Source organism: Anomaloglossus baeobatrachus, chromosome 2 (genome assembly GCF_048569485.1).
Source record: "Anomaloglossus baeobatrachus isolate aAnoBae1 chromosome 2, aAnoBae1.hap1, whole genome shotgun sequence".
Classification (NCBI taxonomy): domain Eukaryota; kingdom Metazoa; phylum Chordata; class Amphibia; order Anura; family Aromobatidae; genus Anomaloglossus; species Anomaloglossus baeobatrachus.
In genome coordinates this window covers 644,765,182-644,786,878 of record NC_134354.1, presented here as the reverse complement: position 1 = coordinate 644,786,878, position 21,697 = coordinate 644,765,182, and the positions used below count along the sequence as shown (strand labels likewise).

Sequence of the window (21,697 nt, the reverse complement as noted above, 5' to 3'; positions counted from 1 at the left end):
GCCCCTCACATCACCAGACTTCCGGATATGGAACGATCCGGACGTGCGACAGGATGGCTGCTACCCGGGACCAGCGAATTCATCATGGCAGTGCACGGGCCCCTGGCAGCGCGGTCCCACGCCTTGGCTGCTGGGGGTTAACCTGTTGGCACTTTCCCCTCGCTCCCCTGTCAGCTGCGGGCGGCGTCCCCCCTCCCTCATATCTCAGGTACTTGCCGTGTGCGGGGGGAGCGAGGAGGAGATGTGAGAGCCCCTTCGGGGACCCTCCGCGGTAGGACGTGGGCAGGGCAGTACTCAGCTGCTGCTCCGGCCGCGGGAGGAATCTCCGTCCGGGCCGCGGCAGCCGGGAGGGGGGCGTGGCTTGTCTGCGGCCTATTTCCGGTCCGAGCCGCGGCCTGGATTGCTGGATGCGGCGGCTCCCGGACGGGGAGAGTGCCCGGCGGTGACAGAGGCCAGCTTTACCCCTCGCGGACGGTGGGGGGGGCCGCGGAGCTGCAGCCAGTGGTGGGTCCGGCACCAGGGCAGGCGGGCCTGGGGCGACGGGTGCCCAGGAGGCGTCGGTGAGTGGGGGTGACGGCAGGGGCCCTGCGGTTTCTGCTTGGTCACCCAGATCAGGTTGCAGCTCCCGGCCGCGGCGGTCTCCCCCAGGAGGGGGAGGGCCCAGCGGACAGAGGCTTTCATGGGGCCCAGGAGGGCTGGATGCGGCGGCTCCTGGCCAGGAGAGCGCCCGGCGAGGACGGAGGCCAGCGTTACCCCCCTTCCCCCGTGGGTGGAGGGGGGGTGGCCGGGGGGCTGCAGCCAGCAAGGGGTCCGGCACCAGGGCAGGCGAGCCTGGTGCGACGGATGCCCGGGAGGCGTCGGTACGTGGGGGTGACGGCGGGGACCCTGCGGTCCCCGCCTGGTCACCCAGAGCAGGCGTGCAGCTCCCGGCAGCGGCGGTCTCCCCCAGGGGGGCGAGGACCCGGCGGACGGATGCCTTCTGGGCCCAGGTGGGCAGGAGGCTGGCGGCTCTGGATGGGAGTCTGCTGGCAGCAGGTCGGGCCACAGGTACCCCCTGTCCTTGCAGGCAGCAGGGGGGGTCGGGCCAGAAGATGAGGCCCGCGGTGGCAGCCCGTGGGTCGGGATGGTTTCCGGGGTTGTCGCCGCGGGACAGAAGATGGAGCTTGGAGGATGGTGCCCACGCGGCGTACCAGGAGGACGGCCGTGGTGGTGGCAGCGCTTCGGCGGCGTCTGCATTACATGAGCCAGAGGCGGTCGGCTCCAGCGAGGAGGAGGAGGAAGCAGCGACGGAAGAATCAGACGTCTGGATGGCGTGACTTTTATTCCGGGATACGCCGGGTCGCGGTCGGGTGAGACGGCCGTGGATTCGGCAGGGTTGGGGCGCAGTTGGTGGGGGGGGCGGCTGCGGACACGGCAGCGCCAAGTGGGTTTGTGTTTTGACAAGGTATGGGGTTTACTGCAGTGGTGTATACGGTTGTGGAGAGTGCGCATGCACCGCCGGCGGCATGGACGGGAACGGTGGGTAATAGGCGCAGGTGCGGCAGGCAGAGTGAGGGCGCATGAGGCGGCAGGGGAGCATTTTCGGGCAGAGGCGGCAAGGGCTGTGACAGAGTGAGTGGTGAGGAGCGAAGAGGGGGATGAGGTGGTGCATTGGGCTGACAGTGGTCAAGTGTGAGAGTTATGGGTGCTTCAAAGGCCCGCTGGGGGGGGGGCTCACTTGCTGGAGGATGTGAGGGATAAGATTTGAATGGGGGAACGTGTAGCAATAGTTTCGCTGCTCCCCCTGGAACAGTTTCACCTGGATTAGGTTAAGCCAAGTGATTCCAGGAAGGATAAGTAGAGGGAGGGGAGCGCCGGTGGAGGCTCACCCCTCGTACATTTGCAACGTGGCTGCGGGCATTTGCGTTTTTGGCAAGGGTATCGGGGGAAGGAATTGGGTAATTGGTTCGGCATGGTTCGGTTATATGGATCCATTTGGGGTGGCTTGTTTAGGTCATATGGCGGTTTAGTCTGGCTTCAGTACGCCGTGTAATTTCAGCAAGGGAAGGTGTTGCGTGCCAGTATGCGGTAGGAGCATACGGGCACATCCTTATGGCTGCAGTGGATGGCGGCTCCTAGTCAGCCCCCCCCCTTTTGGGGGGTAGTTGGCTGTTCGGGGCGTGGAACCCCGGCGACACGGTCGATGAGGGTTTTTTGGGGGGAATAGAATGATGGGTGGTGCAGATTTGGCGCGGACGGTTGTCTTAAGCATACGTGTTGGGTTGTGGTAAGGAACATAGTAATTCTGCGTCTTTCTATTTATATTGGTGGATCTTTGCCTCCTTATTGGAAGTTTGTGCTGGGCGAGGGGACACCTGGTGGTTGTCAGTGGAAAGAGGGGTCAGGACGTGGCTTTGGGCAGGATGGGTGGGCCATTCGGGGCCCTCCTTGTCATGATTGGGTTTCTCTGTTGGTGGGTAGTGCCGGAAATGAGCTGTATATAGATGTATATATTTCGGCTTGTTCAAAACGTATCTTATCTGGAGGAGTCATCGGTGTATGCCTGCTTGGCTCCAGAATTGTCGGCGGTTTATTATGTGTCGTTGGACAGAGGGTGGGATTTGGTAAAGGCGGTGAGCCGTGGAGCATTGATGGCAAAGGTGGATTTGGAGGCGGCATTTAGGTTGTTACTGGTCCACCCTGCTAGCTAGCAGTTCTGGTGCTGCGGTGGGGAGGGGAGTTATTATTATGCTGATCGGTGGGGGCTAATGGGTTTTGTCCCATTTTATGTTCCGTTGGGGGCGGTTATTTCTTTGTGGAGTGGTTTGTGCGTGGTGTGTCCCAGCTTACACCTCTTATTCATTATAGGTTCATTCTCTTTACATCGGGTTGGCGGGTTGATGATTCGTTGAGGTTGTTTGTTTCATTGCAGATGGTGGTGGATACTCTTTTGGGCCTGTTGGCGCAGGCGAAGACTGAGGGTCCAACGCCAGTGATACAGTTTGTGGGGGATAAAGTTTGATGTTATGGTCAGAGAGGTAGGATTCGTGGGTAATGGTGTGGTCCTATGGGCTGCGATAGAGGCAGTTAGGTCAGCTAAGACGGTGCGGTTTCAGGCGGTGCAGTCTTTGCAGGGGCGGTCGAACCACGGGTGCAGAGTTACGCCGCTGGGGGGCGTGTCTGCTGGACGGCTGGCGATGGCTGCGCCAAGGGTGCAGCCATCGGATCATTTGTGTGTGGTCACGAAGGAGATCAATGACGATCTGATGGTGTAGGAGGTTTTTTCTTACGGCGATTTAGTGGCCGCGGATTGTGGCTGGGTAAGGTAGTGCCTGATGGAACGTAGCTGCGGTACTCGGATGCAGCGGGTCCAGTTGGTTTTCTGGTTGGGCATTGTGGGGTAGCGCTTCCAATCGGTGGTAGTAGTCGGGTTGGGGAGGTTGGCAGTTTTTCCAAGAGGAAGGTGTGCTGTCATTCTGACTATCAGTTGGTGGAGAATTCGATTAATAGTTGGTTTGCTAATCCTGGGGCCAAGGGTGGCGTACTTGCGACAGTTGGTTTCGCAATTGTATGCGTTTAAAAAACAAAAAAAAAAAAAACAAAAAAATGGTATGCGTGGCGCAACCAGTACTGGGGTTCGCCAAGGGAATAGCAGCTGCTTTGTTTCCTTCCAGTTCTGCAGGTCTCGGGAGTTGAGGCCGCGTAACAGACGAGGTGGGCACGGTGTGTCCTGAGGGCTTGTGGAGTCTGGTGTGGCTGTGTTGGGGAGCGGCTCGGTGCCCAGTGACTGAGGTTATTTGGGGCTGATATCCAGAAGTGTGGGTGGCGCGGATAACGTTGTTTGGGACAATGTGTGAGGAAGGCCCGGTGGAGTATTTGGTGGGGGTGTTGGCAGTGGTGATTAACGGTTTTCAGGCTGCTAGGCCGGCGTCAGCAGTGGAGCAGAGGGTGGCGGCTGTGGCTGTCTTGTTGAGGATTAGATGTGGAGAGATGTTTTCGCAGGATCTTAGTGCGCGGCAGGCCTTGAAGGGTTTGGTCGTAAGGGTGTGAGGCAGCGGGATACAAGGGTTCGTCTCCGTTGTTTTGTGGAAGCGTTTGGTGAGTGATTTGTGGTGGCTATGTTCATCTGAGCACGAGCAGGTTTTGTTTCCCTTGTCCAAAACGGTTTGTGTTAGCCTTTTGGGAGGCTTTGAGATTGTGGGGTTGGTCAGCCCATCTACGGTTAGGAGCGGAGGTTGGATGTTGGAGGATGTGTCCGAGGTGGTGCAGTGGGTTGAGCGCCGGCTTTGTCGCTCACCGAATCAGATTAGGCGGGTGGTGAAGGTTGGTGTTGTTATACGCGGTCCCGGGTGCGGAATTTATGTTGTGAGGACGCCCAGGATCATTATTGTGTCGCGTTTGTTAAGGTACCATTTTGTGGCAGCGCTGCAGACTGGATTGCAGGTGGCGGGGGTGGGCGCCCGGAATACTACGGGTCGTCTTCCTTCTGGATTGGGCTTCCACGGAGGCCCCTCGGTGGGCTCAGAAAAGGGGTGGTGAGAAGTATTGGGAGGTGGGAGTCCTCTTGTTTCGGTGTTACGTTGGCCTCAGTTGTTATCGGGTTAAGGCCAATGGGGGCGTTTGAGTCTTTTGGGAGTGGAATGGGTTGGCGTAACAGGTTGGGGTTATCTGTGGGTTTATAACCTCTGGGTTTTGTGGTGAGGGTGTGCCTCATTTGGATATTTGGGCATTCGTTGGTTCTCGGGGCCTCGACGGTCTGAGGCTCGCCCAAATTTTGCCAGTGGGGTCTGGACGGGTCGATGGTACTGGTCCAGTGAGTGGGAGGCAGCGATTAGGTATCTCGAGAAGTTATTTATGAATGTTTTAAAAAAAAAAAAAAAAAAATTTGTTGGTTTGTTGCATTGTGGAAGACATACCCGGGCTTAATCGTGGGGTAGTTTTTGATAGTGTGACCGGTTTGGAATGGCGTGTGGCTTGTGCGGTAGGCAGTATCAATCGAGCCTTTATTGGGGGGCGGCGCCTAAAGTTGGTGGCGCTGAACTGGTGGTTTTGGTGATGCGATGGGGGTGCATCTTAACGTTCTTGGTGCTGTTTGTGGACGCTGGGATTGCGTGGAGGTGTGGTACAAGCTTTTGGTGTGTGGCGGGTCCAGGCCACGTAAGGAGTCACGTGCCCTGTCCTGTGGCGGGGGGTAGGTCTGGTCCAGAGGCGGTTGAAGGCAATGGTAACTGGACAGAGAGACACCATCTTGGTATGGTGGCTCCAGGTTCCGGGATGTTGCAGGCACGGGGTTCTGCAAAGTTGGAGGGTTAATCCGTAGGTGATTAATACCTCATCTCTGGGTCGGTGTGTTGCGGCCAGGGATACTGGGGTGAGAAGTGGTTCCTGGACTGGGCCTACTCAGGGTTGTATATTTACTGTATTGGTTACTGTGTTACCTATTGTTATTTGTTGGGGTCGCCCGTTGGACGGCGCCCCCTTGTGTTAGTATGTAAATAATAGGTAATAAAGGCTGCTGTGGCCAATTTTAAACCAAGTCACATGCAGTTCGTGTATTATTTACAGATGGTATTGGTGGGTAACACACATACAGCACGACTGGAGAATCCTTCCTCAATGGTCAAGAAAGCCATGGAACCCATAGGGTGGAGGGGCGACATGACTAGAGGGAAGGGAAGGAGTGATGGGGTTAATGGAAACAGGAATGGTTTGTTTATAAGGCAGAATAGAGGGATTGGTGGGTAGGAGGAGTTCCCTGGAGGAAGAGGTGGGACAGTTGAGGGGTGTAAGTAAAGGACTTTGACTTACCCCCTCTCTCTTGACTTCCGGATATGGAACGATCCCCGCCCACCCTCCCTTGTGTTTAATACCGAGGGGAATTTTGTCTGGGTTGTTTCTTTGTCACAGCAGCGGGGGGTAGGTCTGGTCCAGAGGCGGTTGAAGGCAATGGTAACTGGACAGAGAGACACCATCTTGGTATGGTGGCTCCAGGTTCCGGGATGTTGCAGGCACGGGGTTCTGCAAAGTTGGAGGGTTAATCCGTAGGTGATTAATACCTCATCTCTGGGTCGGTGTGTTGCGGCCAGGGATACTGGGGTGAGAAGTGGTTCCTGGACTGGGCCTACTCAGGGTTGTATATTTACTGTATTGGTTACTGTGTTACCTATTGTTATTTGTTGGGGTCGCCCGTTGGACGGCGCCCCCTTGTGTTAGTATGTAAATAATAGGTAATAAAGGCTGCTGTGGCCAATTTTAAACCAAGTCACATGCAGTTCGTGTATTATTTACAGATGGTATTGGTGGGTAACACACATACAGCACGACTGGAGAATCCTTCCTCAATGGTCATGATCCAGGGTATCTGAGTCTGTGCATCACTAAGGTGAAAAATCAAGACAAAACCATTTAAAAGAACCAACATATTCATTCTCTTTATAGCACAGCAAAAACCAGGGTGGCTCACAAAACCGTCGGGACAACACCGCAGGTGTTTTGTGTGTGTGCATGAGAATTCTGTAATCTCATAGGCTTTGCTGGGATTGTGAAAGCAGCATTTTATTAGTATGGATTTGCATAAAACCAAGGCAAAAACCATGCTAAAAATACAGCAAATTGCTAAAAATACAGCAAAAACACCCTATGTGTGAACATAGCCTACAGGAACTGCCATTACTAACGTCTCTAATGATCTACAAACAGCTAAATCTTGTGGCCACTACTCACTCCTTAGGCTGCTTTCATACATCCGGTTTGAGCAGTGCGGCTCAATCCGGCTGTGAAGCCTATGCAACGGATGCGGTGAAAACACTGCATCCTTTGCATAAGTTTTTTACATGCGGCCGGTCCGGTTTTTGCCGCTTGCGGCATGCTACTGAGCATGCGCAGTGGCAAAAACCGCATGCGGCGGCCGGATGCGGGTTTTGCCGCATCGCGCCGCATCCGGCATCCATAGGGATGCATTGGGAAAGCGCCGCATCGGCCGGAGGCGGCGCGATGCGTTTTTTTTTTGCCGGAGCAAAAAACGTGCCAGGGAACGTTCCATCCGGCCGCCGCATCGGCTAAATCTGCCGCATGCGGCAAAAACCGGACCGAACGCAAGCCCATGCGGCACAATGCGGCACTAATTAAAGTCTATGCAGAAAAAACGCAACCGGCAGCAAAAAAAAAACGGTTGCGGTTTTCCTGCAAAGTGCCGGATTGTGCCGCATTGCAAAAGCCGGATGTGTGAAAGCAGCCTTATTCTTCTGTATCTCCGCTGCATTTGACACTGTGGATCACAAGCTCCTCCTCACTATGCTCCGCTGTATCAGCCTCAAGGACATCACTCTCTCTTGTTTCTCATTTATATCTCTCTGACTGCTTCTTCCCCCATCTTCCCCTTAGGCTATGTTCACACACGGCGTTTTTGTTGCCTTTTTTAGCATGGTTTTTGTCTTAGATTTATGCAAATTTCATGCTAATAAAATGTTGCCTTCACAGTCCCAGCAATACCTATGAGATTACACAAACCTCATGCACACACTTAAAACAACGATTTTGTCAACCTCTTTGATTTTTCCTGTGCTTTTAAAAGAATGAGCATGTCAATTCTTTCAGCATTTTTGTGATGGTTTTTCACCCTAGTGATGGGCGGACTCAGATACCCTGGATCAGCGGGTCTAACCAGGTTAATAAAAAATTGAGTTTCAGCCCAGAATTGATCCATTGTATCTGACCGGATGCCAGTCCCTATATAATATGGGGACCACAATCTGGCACTTAAAAATGGTGGTGGAAAGGATTGGGGGATGGGAGCAGGTGTGTTACTTACCGAGACTGTCCTCCTGGCATCTCATTCTACTTCTGGGGCCACTCATTAGCCTCATACAAACTACTTTCCCCTCTCACCAGCATCTGTGATTAGTTGCAGTCAGACCCATCTCCACCGAGTGTCAGCATGTCTGATTGCTTCCAATCACAGACGCTATGCGCATCTAATCGTGATGTAAAAATAAATACATTTTAAAAATTGGCGTAGGGTCCCTCCAATTTTGATACGCAGTCAAGATAAAGCCGACAGCTGTAAACTGGTATTCTCAGGCTGGGGAGACCCATGCTTATGGGGCCTACCAGCATAAAAATAGCTGTCTGCAGCTGCCAAGGATTGTCACTTCCATTTGATACAACAATCTCAGCACATACCTTGATTCTTGATTGCCCTGGTGCGGTGGCAATCGAGGTAATAAGGGGTTAATTGCAGCTTAAATCTACCACTAACCCATAGATTAGTAATGGGAGACATCTATGATACCCCCCATTATTAATCTGTAAGAAAAAGTACATAAACACAAACACCAAAGAAATCCTTTATTTGAAATAAAATACAAAAAAACCACCCTCTTTCACCATTTTATTAAACCCCAAAACACCTCTGCCAATCAGACTTAATCCACACAAGGTCCCACGATGCTTCCAGCTCTGCTGCAAACCTGAAGTCACAGTACTCAATCACGAAACATGAACACTTGCTGCGAACTTCAGGCAGAGACTGAGTCACAGAGATGAGCGGTGACGTTACTCAGATAAGTTGCGGCCACAGCTGAAGGTTCCTATGAACCTCCACTTGTGACTGCAGGTAAAGTGTCGGGATTATCACATCTAATGAATGCAAGAATCCTGGGCAACTGCAGGCTGGTATTTTTAGGCTGGGGGGCCCAATAAGCAAGGGTCTCCCCAGCCTAAGAATACCAGGCCCCAGTTGTTGGGCTTTATCTTGGCTGGGTATCAAAATTGGGGGGGGGCCGCATGCTGTTTTTTAACCCCTTCACAACCTTGGACGGATCTATCCGTCAAGGATCGTGTCCCGTTAAGCCCCGCCCCCTGCCGCGGGCAGGCGGCGGCGGTCGGCACACATATCAGCTGTTTTCAACAGCTGACATGTGTGCCTGCTAGCCGCGGGTGGCATCGCTTCCACCCGCGGCCATTAACCCCTTAAATCTTGCTGCCAAAGTCTGGCAGCAAGATCTAAATGCGCGCGGCCATGTTTTTTACTTACCGCCGCCCCCACCAGAAGTCACGTGCGTTATCACGTGACTATCGGTGGTTGCCATCGTAGCACAGGGTCATGTGATCTCTCTCAGAAGAAAAGGAGCAAAAAACAAAAACGCAAAAACGGAAAGTGCCCGGGGGCTGAAGGGGTTAAAAATATTTATTTAAATAGTTTTTTTAAAAAAAGCCGCATGCGGTATCTCCTATTTTGATACACAGTAAAGATAAGCACACAGCTGGGGGTTGCAACCTGTAGCGGTAGGCTTTATCTGCGCTAGGTATCATAATATGAGAAGACCCTACACCATATTTTTTATTTATTTTTTTTTTTATACCACAATTAGATGCACATAGCATCTGTGATTGGATGCCATCAGACACGCTGTCACTCAGGGTGGGGGCACATCTGACTGCAACCAATCACAGACAACAGTGGGCAAGGAAAGTAGTGAATATGCAAGAGGCTAATGAGCAGCCCGGGAAGTAGAAGGAGGGGCTGCGCGAGCAGGTACAGCATCGCCGGAGACTGGAAAGTATTTAGTATTTTAGTATATAGCGCGCTTGCTCTATTTTTTTTTTTTTTTTTATTTTTACTTGATTTTTTATTACTTGAATGCTGGATCCAGATCAATCCTGGCCCGGGTCCGGCACCCAGGTACTTTTGAACCCCTATGGATGTGGACTTGGTCCATCCAACATCACCTGAAGTGCAAAACACCACAGTAAACAATGCTGCAAAAACGCCATAAAACCGCACTAAAAGCCTAGCCAAAAACCATACCAAAAAGCAGAAAACCACCAGGAAACTTTCTGCCACAAGATAATGTTTTGCTGCAGAAAAAAAGCAGCAAAAGTGACCTGTGTGAACATAGCCTTAAGGGGGCTTTACACGGTAGCGATATCGCTAGCAATTTGTAGCGATAGCAAGCGTGTAAGCACCCGCCCCCATCGCGCATGCGATTATTTGTGATCGCTGCCGTGGCGAACATTATCGCTACGGCAGCGTCACACATACTTACCTGGTCGGCGGCGTCACTGTGACTGCCGAACAATCCCTCCTTCAAGGGGGAGGGACGTTCGGCATCACAGCGACGTCACCGCAACGTCACTAAGCGGCCGGCCAATCAAAGCGGAGGGGAGGAGATGAGCAGGACGTAACATCCCGCCCACCTCCCTCCTTCCGCATTGTGGCTGGCGGCAGGTAAGGAGACGGTCCTCGCTCCTGCGGTGTCACACACAGCGATGTGTGCTGCCGCATGAGCGATGAACCACCTGGATAAACAACCCTTACCGATTTTTGAGTTTGGGACGACCTCTCCATGGTGAACGATTTTCACCATTTTTGAGGTCGCTTAAGGTCGCTGGTCAGTGTCACACGCTGCGATATCGTTAATGACGCCGGATGTGCGTCACTAACAACTTGACCCCGACGACAAAACATTAACGATATCGTAGCGTGTAAAGCCCCCTTTACTGTCGCAGATCCTCAGGGTTCAGTCCTCCTCTTCAATATATACATCACCCCTATTGAACAAACAATCATCAGGTTTGATTTCCAGTACCAACTCTATGATGATGAAACCCAATTATAGACTTCCTCTCCTGACATCACTCCATCATTATTGCAACATACCAGTGATTGTCTGTCTGCTGTCTCAACATCATGTCCTTCCATATCTAAAACTGAATCAGTTAAAAATTGAACTCCTTGCGTTTTCCTTTTCTACTAACCTATTGAAACCTGAAATTATCATTCCATTTGTGGTTCTACCATAACTTCCAAGGAGAGTGCCCGCTATCTTGGGGTTATATTTTATTCAGACCTTTCCTTCACTCCCTATATCTGATCACTCAATCGCTCATGTCACCTGCACCTCAAAAACATCTCTAGAATTCAACCTTTTCTTACGTTTGATTCTGCAAAAACTCTTAGGCCATGTGCCCACGGGAGCTTTTTGCTGCGGAGTATGCCGCGGAAAACCTGCGGATTTTTCTGGATTTTCCAGATAAATCCGCAGGTTCTAGCATGTACAGGCACTCCCCATGTTACCCTATGGGACATGGAGAGTGTCTGTGTCCACGCTGCGGAAAGTGCGGCTGCGGAATCTCCTGCGGAGATCCCTCAGCCGCACCTAACTGTATGTCAATTATTCATGCGGATTTACTTGCGGAGATCCCGGCCCTCCGCTATGGAGATAGAGGCCGTGACGTCCGCAGGTAAATCGCGTGAATCTCCGCATGTTTCCCGCAGCTATTCCGCTGGAAACTCGCAGCTAAAAATAGCTGCGGCTGCCGGCGGGCACCTGCGGGAAACATGCGGCCGTACCTGCGAATATATCCGCAGGTACGAGCGTCCCGTGGGCACATGGCCTTACGCTATGTGCCGACGGGACCTTGTTTCTGCGGATTTTGCTGCGGAAAACCTGCGGATTTTTCTGGATTTTCCAGATAAATCCGCAGGTTTTAGCATGTACAGTCACTCCCCATGTTATCCTATGGGTTATGGGGAGTGCTGTGTCCACGCTGCGGAAAGTGCAGCTGCTGACCATGCTGCGGATGTAGGCATCCGCATGTATAATTGCATGCCAATTATTCATGCGGAATTACCTGCGGATATCCCGGCCCTCCGCTATGGAGATAAGAGGCCGGGACGTCCGCAGGTAAGCCGCATGAATCTCCGCATGTTTCCCGCAGCTATTCCGCTGTAATCTAGCAGCTAAAAATAGCTGCGGACGCCGGTGGCCAGATGCGGGAAACATGCGCTCGTACCTGCGGATGCATCCGCAGGTACGAGCGCCCGTGGGCATATAGCCTAACTGTTGCTGATTCATTCTTGTCTGGACGAATTCAACTCTCTACTAATTGGTCTCCTTCTCACTAAATTCTCCCCTCTCCAATATACTGTATCATCAATGCAGCAGCCATGATCATATTTCTGTCTAACCACTTTACTGATGCCGCCACCACCATGTGCCAGTCTTTGCACTGGTTGCCCATGTGCTACAGAATCCAGCATCAATTCATAACTCTAAAGGCCCTGTCACACACAGAGATAAATCTGTGGCAGATCTGTGGCAGATCTGTGGCAGATCTGAGGTTGCAGTGAAATTGTGGACAATCAGTGCCAGGTTTGTGGCTGTGTACAAATGGAACAATATGTCCATGATGTCACTGCAACCACAGATCTGCCAAAGATTTATCTCTGTGTGTGACAGGGCCTTTAAGGCCCCGTTACACGCAACAACATCGCTAACGAGATGTCGTTGGGGTCACGGAATTCGTGATGCACATCCAGCCTCGTTGGCGACGTTGTTGCATGTGACACGTACGAGCGACTGCTAACGATGCAAAATACTTACCAAATCGTTGATTGTTGACACATCGTCCATTTCCAAAATGTCATTACTCGTTTCAGATGCAGGTTGTTCGTCGTTCCTGAGGCAGCACACATTGCTACATGTGACACCCCGGGAACTACGAACAACAGTGTTCCTGCATCTTCCGGCAACAAGTTGGGCGTGACTTTCATGCTGCTGCTCTCCGCCCCTCTGCTTCTATTGGACGCCTGCCGTGTGACGTTGCTGTGATGCCGCACGAACCACCCCCTTAGAAAAGAGGCAGTTCGCCGGCCACAGTGACGTCGCTAGGAAGGTAAGTATGTGTGACAGGTACAAGCGATATTGTGTGCAATGGGCAGCGATTTGCCCGTTACGCACAAACGACGGGGGTGGGTGCTTTCACGAGCGACATCGCTAGCGATGTCGCTGCGTGTAAAGCCCCCTTTACACACATAGCTTTCCACACTTCTGCACTGCCCTACATTTCCTCCTGTATCTCTATACACCTCCTTACCTGTATTCTCGGTTCCGTTAATGACCTATAACTAACATCCACTCCTATCTCCAGGACTTCTCTACTGCTGCACCAATTTTCGGGAATCTGTTTCCCCAGACAATCCATAGTTTCGACCATGCAGTAAAAATACATTTCTTCAGACTAACTTATAACCTCACGTCACTCATTTAACTAACTATCCAATGTTTTCTCTCATACACATTCTGTAGCTTTTTGTACTCCCTGGTAACTGGTTCATACAGCGTTATTTGAATGTCCCTATGTATTTTACAAGCACTTTATTTTACCTTTTGTGTTACCCCTATTTCCTCATAGATTGAAGTTCACTCTTCTTGGTATGCATTGAACAATGTGTTACTTTGGAAAGTCTCAACTTGTATGTACAAGTACCCCCTGAATTGTAAAATGCTGCAAAATATGTTGGTGCTATAGAAAGAAAAATTATTATTAATATAACATAAAAAGTACATGCCTCATATTGTGTACAGTCATATGACAAAGTTTGGGCACCCCTATTAATGTTAACCTTTTTTCTTTATAACAATATGGGTTTTTGCAACAGCTATTTCAGTTTCATATATCTAATAATTGATGGACTGAGTAATATTTCTGGATTGAAATGAGGTTTAGTATACTAACATAAAATGTGCAATCCGCATTTAAACAAAATTTGACCGGTGCAAAAGTATGGACACCCTTATCAATTTCTTGAGTTGAACACTCCTAACTACTTTTTACTGACTTACTAAAGCACTAAATTGGTTTTGTAACCTCATTGAGCTTTAAACTTCATAGGCAGGTGTATCCAATCATGAGAAAAGGTATTTAAGGTGGCCACTTGCAAGTTGTTCTCCTATTTGAATCTCCTATGAAGAGTGGCATCATGGGCTCCTCAAAACAACTCTCAAATGATCTGAAAATAAAGATTATTCAACATAGTTCAGGGGAAGGATACAAAAAGTTGTCTCAGAGATTTAAACTGTCAGTTTCCACTGTGAGGAACATAGTAAGGAAATGGAAGAACACAGGTACAGTTCTTGTTAAGCCCAGAAGTGGCAGGCCAAGAAAAATATCAGAAAGGCAAAGAAGAAGAATGGTGAGAACAGTCAAGGACAATCCACAGACCACCTCCAAAGACCTGCAGCTTCATCTTGCTGCAGATGGTGTCAATGTGCATCGGTCAACAATACAGCGCACGTTGCACAAGGAGAAGCTGTATGGGAGAGTGATGCAAAAGAAGCCGTTTCTGCAAGCATGCCACAGAGTCGCCTGAGGTATGAAAAAGCACATTTGGACAAGCCAGTTACATTTTGGAAGAAGGTCCTGTGGACTGATGAAACAAAGATTGAGTTGTTTGGTCATATAAAAAGGCATTATGCATGGAGGCAAAAAAACACGGCATTCCAAGAAAAGCACTTGCTACCCATAGTAAAATTTGGTGGAGGTTCCATCATGCTTTGGGGCTGTGTGGCCAATACCGGCACCGGGAATATTGTTAAAGTTGACGGTCGCATAGATTCAACTCAGTATCAGCAGATTCTTGACAATAATGTGCAAGAATCTGTGACGAAGTTGAAGTTACGCAGGGGATGGATATTTCAGCAAGACAATGATCCAAAACACCGCTCCAAATCTACTCAGGCATTCATGCAGAGGAACAATTACAATGTTCTGGAATGAACGTCCCAGTCCCCAGACCTGAATATCATTGAAAATCTGTGGAATGATTTGAAGCGTGCTGTCCATGCTCAGCGACCATCAAACTTAACTGAACTGGAATTGTTTTGTAAACAGGAATGGTCAAATATACCTTCATCCAGGATCCAGGAACTCATTAAAAGCTACAGGAAGCGACTAGAGGATGTTATTTTTGCAAAAGGAGGATCTACAAAATATTAATGTCACTTTTATGTTGAGGTGCCCATACTTTTGCACCCGTCAAATTTTGTTTAAATGCGGATTGCACATTTTCTGTTAGTACAATAAACCTCATTTCAATCCAGAAATATTACTCAGTCCATCAGTTATTAGATATATGAAACTGAAATAGCTGTTGCAAAAACCCAAATTGTTATAAAGAAAAAAGGTTAACATTAATAGGGGTGCCCAAACTTTTTCATATGGCTGTATATTCTCTTTGTGCTGCCAACACAGGTCAGGCCCATTAAGACATGGACTCCGCAAGACCTTTTTATTATGTCTCATGAAATCTAGTTACAGCAGAAGATCCTATTGTCCTTTTATATACTGAAGTAGACCCACCATCAGTTGGGCTTATTTTATCAGGAGAAATTCAATCAAGGTATCCGAAAAAATGCAAAACTGACCAGCAGTGACTTATGGACCCTCGTTCTGAGAACATTCTCAGAACGCAGCTCCATAGGAATCGATGGGCGTGGTGGGACATTACTCCATTGGGTTACGTCAGAACTTCCAGAATTTCTGTTCAATTAATAAATTGATGAAAGAGGGAGTAAAGGGGAGTGTTTATTCACCAATTGGATTAAGTTGGAAGTTGGAGGATTTTTTTATTCAATATATTGGAGAATGATGGCATGTGGTGGAGTGTTTATTCAAATAAGCTTTTTTTTCCTGTGTGTGTTTTTAATTCTATACTTACCAAGTCAGTAATGTAGGTGTTTGATAGACACCTCCCCATTACTAACCCTGTACTTTATGCTAGCTGTAGATTCACATCTGACGTCAACTCCAAGAGTATGTATCACCCAGATTGCCACCGGGCAATCGGAATTGGTGCATCTAATAGATACACCACTTCTGGGGTGGCTGCAAGCTGCTATTTTTAGGTTGGGAAGGGACAAATAACCATGGACCCTCCCAGCCTGATAATACCAGCAAACAGCTGTCTGCTTTACTTTAGCTTGTTATCAAAAATAGGGCAAAACCCATGCAATTTTTTAAAATAATTTATGTAAATATTTTTAAAAAACAGCTTTACCTTTGCTAGTTATCAAAAATTGGGGGATCCCAAGCTAACAGCTGAGGGTTGCAGCCCACAGTTGTCTGCTTTACCTGCAATGGTTTTCAAAAATAGGTGGGAGCCCATGTAATTTATTTTTTTTTATTTATTCCCTATCCACATTTGTTCGCAGAGCAATTGCCCCCATTGTGCTTCCTTTTGCAGCCCCCTAGCCCTTATTACGACCATTTTACAGCCATTTTGCAGCATAGAGGTTCAGGTCTCTATTGACTTACAATAATGGGGTTTGGGGTCTGGAGTTAAGTTTGGGACGAAGTCAAGTTTGGGTCAAGTCCGGCTTCCGAACTGAACTTTTAACGTTCAGTTAACTGAGAACTTCAGTTAACAGAACTTTTAACGTTCGTTTAACTTTTAAAGTTCAGCCGAATATTCATGGGTCTGTTCATCTCTAGTCTTGAACTCTAGTGCCATGGAAGTATCAATTTTAATGGTCAATGTTGACCCTTTAACAAACCTTTCCAAATGACAGGGTAAATGGCAAGGATTGTTAAAGAGTTGATATTGGCTTTTAGGATTGCTACTTCCAATAAGTTGCACTAGAGTTCAAGTCCTTTTCCTCTCTGAAGCGACAATTTGCATATATAATTTCCTAAATCTCCTTACACTGGGATGTCAGGCATGTCACTTTCCAAAATGTGAGACGTAGACCCAAGATGAAGAAAACATAATCCGTTAGACAAGTTAATTTTCTTCCCTCATGTTGCAATTTAGTTCTCATACTCATGTGCAGCAAGCTGTGTTCTGTACATCTATCATATCCTGCATTTATTTTTTTAAGTAATTTATGCTATAGAAGCTGTTCTGAGGGATACGACCTTACTGGCTAGCCTTTGTGAGCCATAATTTGGAGCTTGCTTGCAAAATTGCTCATTCTTGCCCATTTTCAGCTTCCAACACAATAAAGGATTTTTTTAAGGCTCCAACATTTAATAGCCTATTTTTAGGATTGCCATAACTATCATAATGACGTGGCTCCAATTGAACAACTGTTTAAAGGCCGCAATGCGAATGCAAGTGGTGTAGGCCCCCCCAATTTCTGTTTCAACTGAATGAGAGAAAAACTACAGTCTTGCAGTGGACCCTAAAAAATGCAGTTCCTTTCCACATATTATAGTTCCTAAAGCAGAAATCAGCTGACCGGTAGGGATTTCTAGGTGTAAGACCTTCACCCATCTCATAATGATGATATATGGTGTGTTATTTATTAATATACCTTTTAGAAAAAAGGGGTTAACGTTCAACATCACACTAGTGATGGGCGAATAGTAACTATTTGTGTTCAGATAACTCGTAATGATAATGAATCCCTAAGTACTATTCCGGTATTCGGCACAAATAACTAATCTAATGCAAGTCTATGGGGAACTCGAGCATTTTTCTTGCCATGACAAACACTGGAATAGTACTTGGTATTCAGTAAGCAGTATCTGAGCACGAATAGATACTAATCACAACCAGTAAATATAATTGTCAATTCAAGAAGCAGTTTTCTTTTCAAAACCCCGTGGTTTTCAGGTCTAAGCTTCAAATGTCCCATTTGTCACAGATATATTAAGTTGTGACAGGCATCTAAACTGCAGCACGGCTCTACTCTCAGTCTATTATATAAAATAGAAGCTTTTTGGTTCACTAATCCTTTATGAAAAGCTTAGCGTAAACTGGAATGTTGATCCAAAGACCTTGCAAAAGCAGCCAAGCGCTAGTGGATAAATGGATGTTCCTATTCGAAGGTCATAACCTTCAAATACCAAAACGCATGCACATAAAATAAAATATCACCCAATGGTACATACACCTGGAATACCCTATACATTCATCATGAATGATCGGTCCTATCTAGCACATGGCATTGTATCAGAAGTATGTTAGTGGAACTTCCCAAATCTTCCATATTCTTGTGTTATCTGTAACATCTGCACTGAAATAATAAGTGACACAAGCCAGAGAGTCGACACTTAGCAAAGATGGAGTTAAATATTAACAGAGCGTTCATTGTGACAGCAGTGCCTGTCAGTGACATAAAATGCACACAGCAGACAGTGTGACAGCAGCGCCTACCTTCACAGTCCCTTAGGCTTTTCCTGTTTGCTATACAATGTTTGGGTGGAGCAGGATCTTGGTTCTCTGGAAACAGCTGTCAGCGGCTTTAGTGATTAGATGTAGCAACTAGCTCGTTACCTCTGTGCAGTGTTGTGCTGCGCTCCGCTGTGTCTGGCTAATTGTGAAAACGGACGTTGTTATAGACAAAGTCCATCGGCTTTAAAGGAGAGATTTTCCTAGACTTACTTACCGAGGGAGGATAAGGAGGAGACTGAGCTATTAACACTTAGCACTGTGACTGCTGAATGAGAGAATAAGAAGAAAAGCGGAAAGAAAAAAAAAATAGAGGTTAGCCCTGTTGCTTTGCAGCACTGGGGTCCAGGGTTCGAATCCCACCAAGGACATCTGCATGGAATTGTATGTTCTCCCCGATTTGCGTTTTTCAGGGTACTCTGGGTTCCTCCCATTCGCCAAACACATACAGATTTTAGATTATGTGGACAGTGATGGTAGTATCTGTAAAGTGCTGCAGAATATGATGGCGATATATAAGCAACACATAATAAACAGAAGAGGCAACAATACGGTTCTAGAGGTATTAGGCACAGATTGTAGCTGAAAGTCATCCTCGTTTATGTACACATATTGTTAGAAACACCTTGTGGTCTCCCGAGAAACATTTACTGCATTGCAAAAGATGTGGGCTTCACCTTGAGGAACATCACCAGTCTCCAGATCGAGGTTGCGCCAATCTCCACTTCCAGCCAGAATCCGACCGCCAGTGAGTGGAGAGGTGGCAGCACATTCACCGAGTCTTTCAAGTCAATTCCTGCCTCGGGGATCCTCAGCTATTTCCAAAACAGGAATACCCAGGGTCCAGTTCTGCTTGGCATCTCACCACCAGTGAGTGGAAAGGTGGCAACACATGTGCTGGCTCTATCCATTCATTGCCACTTCTGGGACCCTTAGAAAACGCCAGTCATAAATGGGAGATCACAGAAACTTGCTGTACAGGTAGGTGTGACTCCCAGAGGTGGAACTCAAATTTAGGGAAATGCCCTATAAGCACTATTCTCAGCAAATTCAGGTACACATCGACATACATAATCCGCAGTTGTGGATGTCCACCTATTCCGGCATGCACCGCGCCACTATCGGTTGCGCAGCCGCAATTCGAACGATGCTCCAGCTTCCAGGTCCTCACTGCACACACACTCACACACACACACACACACACACACGAGCACATATACATACATAGCAGATACACATGGATACACCAAGCACATACACACACATAGCGCACATGCATGTATATACTGAACACAGACACACACACTGCTGTATACTCACCTGTCCGGGGCTGCCGCCGCCACTTCTGCTGTCAGCGCTTTACTGCAGTTGAATGCTTTGTGGCGCCGTAAACAGATGTTCATTTCACCACACTCCTGATGCGATAGCATCGGGCCTATTTCTAGTCTGTAATTATAAAAATAATGGTAATGTTTTTCTGGGGAGTCCATTTACAGTATATTGAAAATCTACCTGATTGCTATTTTCAATAAGTAATTACAGCCCATCACTATTTATGACAACATATAGTACTCAAAACAGAGAATCATGATCATTTCAGACCCATAGTTTATGTCAGATCCATTCTACAACCATTCCTCGACTGGCCAATGGTCAACTGCCATATCAGCCAAGGTCCTGCAAACAAGGTGTAGCTACAGCAAATATTTCCACGTGATTTGACTACTTGCTTTTAAAATCCCATAAGCCCTGCCTTTACAAATCAGATGGGGAAATTTTCCTACAGTTTTTAAGCATATTGTTACTTTGTCATTGTTGTCCTGACCACCACTAAGTTACTCATCCAGATGACATTTATGTCTCTCCAACATACATGTTTAGCTAAGCTGAAGGTTCACATGTTTTCAATTGGAAGAGAACAGAAAGTCGCTGCCAGACACTACTTATGGTATCTTATCTCAAGGAAGAACAAAAGGATCAGTTGTTCAAATTTAAAGTGGTGGATTTGGTAGACTTTAATCTAAAATGTCCAAGAGACTTTAAGGGTACCTTCACACTTAGCGATGCAGCAGCGATCCGACCAGCGATCTGACCTAGTCAGGATCGCTGCTGCATCGCTACATGGTCGCTGGTGAGCTGTCAAACAGGCAGATCTCACCAGCGACCAGTGACCAGCCCCCAGCCAGCAGCGACGTGCAAGCGACGCTGCGCTTGCACGGAGCCGCCGTCTGGAAGCTGCGGAGACTGGTAACTAAGGTAAACATCGGGTATGGTTACCCGATGTTTACATTAGTTACCAGCGCACACCGCTTAGCTGTGTGTGCAGGGAGCAGGGAGCCGCGCACACTGCTTAGCGCTGGCTCCTTGCTCTCCTAGCTGCTGTACACATCGGGTTAATTAATCCGATGTGTACAGCAGCTACATGTGCAGAGAGCCGGAGCCGGCAGCACAGGCAGCGTGAGAGCTGCAGAGGCTGGTAACTAAGGTAAATATCGGGTAACCACCTTGGTTACCCGATGTTTATCTTGGTTACAAGCTTACCTCAGCTGTCAGACGCCGGCTCCTGCTCCCTGCTCGCTTCATTTGTCGCTCTCTCGCTGTCACACACAGCGATCTGTGTGTCACAGCGGGAGAGCGCCTTTGAAGAAAACGAACCAGGGCTGTGTGTAACGAGCAGCGATCTCGCAGCAGGGGCCAGATCGCTGCTCATTGTCACACACAGCGAGATCGCTAATGAGGTCACTGCTGCGTCACAAAAAGCGTGACTCAGCAGCGATCTCGGCAGTGAGCTCGCTGTGTGTGAAGCACCCCTTAGAGGTTGCAAACACAATGAAGTGTTTTATGAGCCAAAGTCTCACGTTTCAAGGAAAACGGAGAAGTCCTTCATTTTTATTTTTCATTACCTTTGAATCTACTTTTTTTTCTGCTACTATAGTTAATGCACAATTTTCTTAAACCACAGTTTAATATTGTGTTTATAGTATACCATATGCGTATGATAGCATGTTCGCAAAAAAACTAAAAATGGCTTTTTTTGTGAATTTTTGCAAGTTGAAGAAAATGAATTTACATGCCGTTTTTTGTTAAATTATATGTATTATTTTGTGATGGTCGAACCTGTACTGTAAAGTTCGGAGCATACATACTGAACATCTAGTGTCCGTGCATGGACCCTGAAAATGGACTTCTCCGTGTTATTGTTCAGGTTCAGCTGCCCAGATAAAAATAAACCTAAAAAAAGCAAAATGGAAGCAAAATGGGGATTAAAGCAGGACACTTATACTTAATGAGTTTCTGCACATCTGTCATACTGCTACCGAGTCTGCTCATTAAACCTTATGAATATTAACTCCTTCCCACCCTCTGTGACAGCGTCTACAATTGGTTTGCCCTCACAATAGCTGTCTGGGTCCCCAAAGTGGAGTGGAAAAATAAATAAATAATCGGAAAAATGAATTAGGGTCCCCCATATTTTGACACCCAGTGCAGATAAAGCACACAGCTGAAGGCTGCAGCCGCCAGCTGTTCGCTTTATCTTGGCTGTATATCAAAATACGCAAGACCTAATGCGGCTTTTTTTAAAAAAAAATGTTAATTTAAATAAATCAGTTTAAAAATTGGTGTGGGGTCCTCCCAGTTTTGATACTGAGCAAAAATAAAGCAGACAGCTGGGGGCTGGTATTCTCAGACTGGGGAGGACCATGGTTATTGGGCCTTCTCCAGCCTTAAAATAGCAGCCTGCAGCCACCCCACAATTGGCTC

At 47.9% G+C, this 21,697-nt stretch overlaps 1 protein-coding gene across 1 annotated transcript in view; it reads right to left on the bottom strand.

The window, feature by feature from the left end:
- Positions 1-18,109, bottom strand: part of RDH5 (retinol dehydrogenase 5) — a 111,100-nt gene extending 92,991 nt beyond the window's left edge. Inside the window, exon 1 of the mRNA XM_075336952.1 lies at positions 17,921-18,109. The gene's annotated coding sequence lies outside the window, so the exon portion shown is untranslated. The remainder of the gene's footprint in view (positions 1-17,920) is intronic.
- Between the last annotated feature and the right edge of the window lie 3,588 nt (positions 18,110-21,697).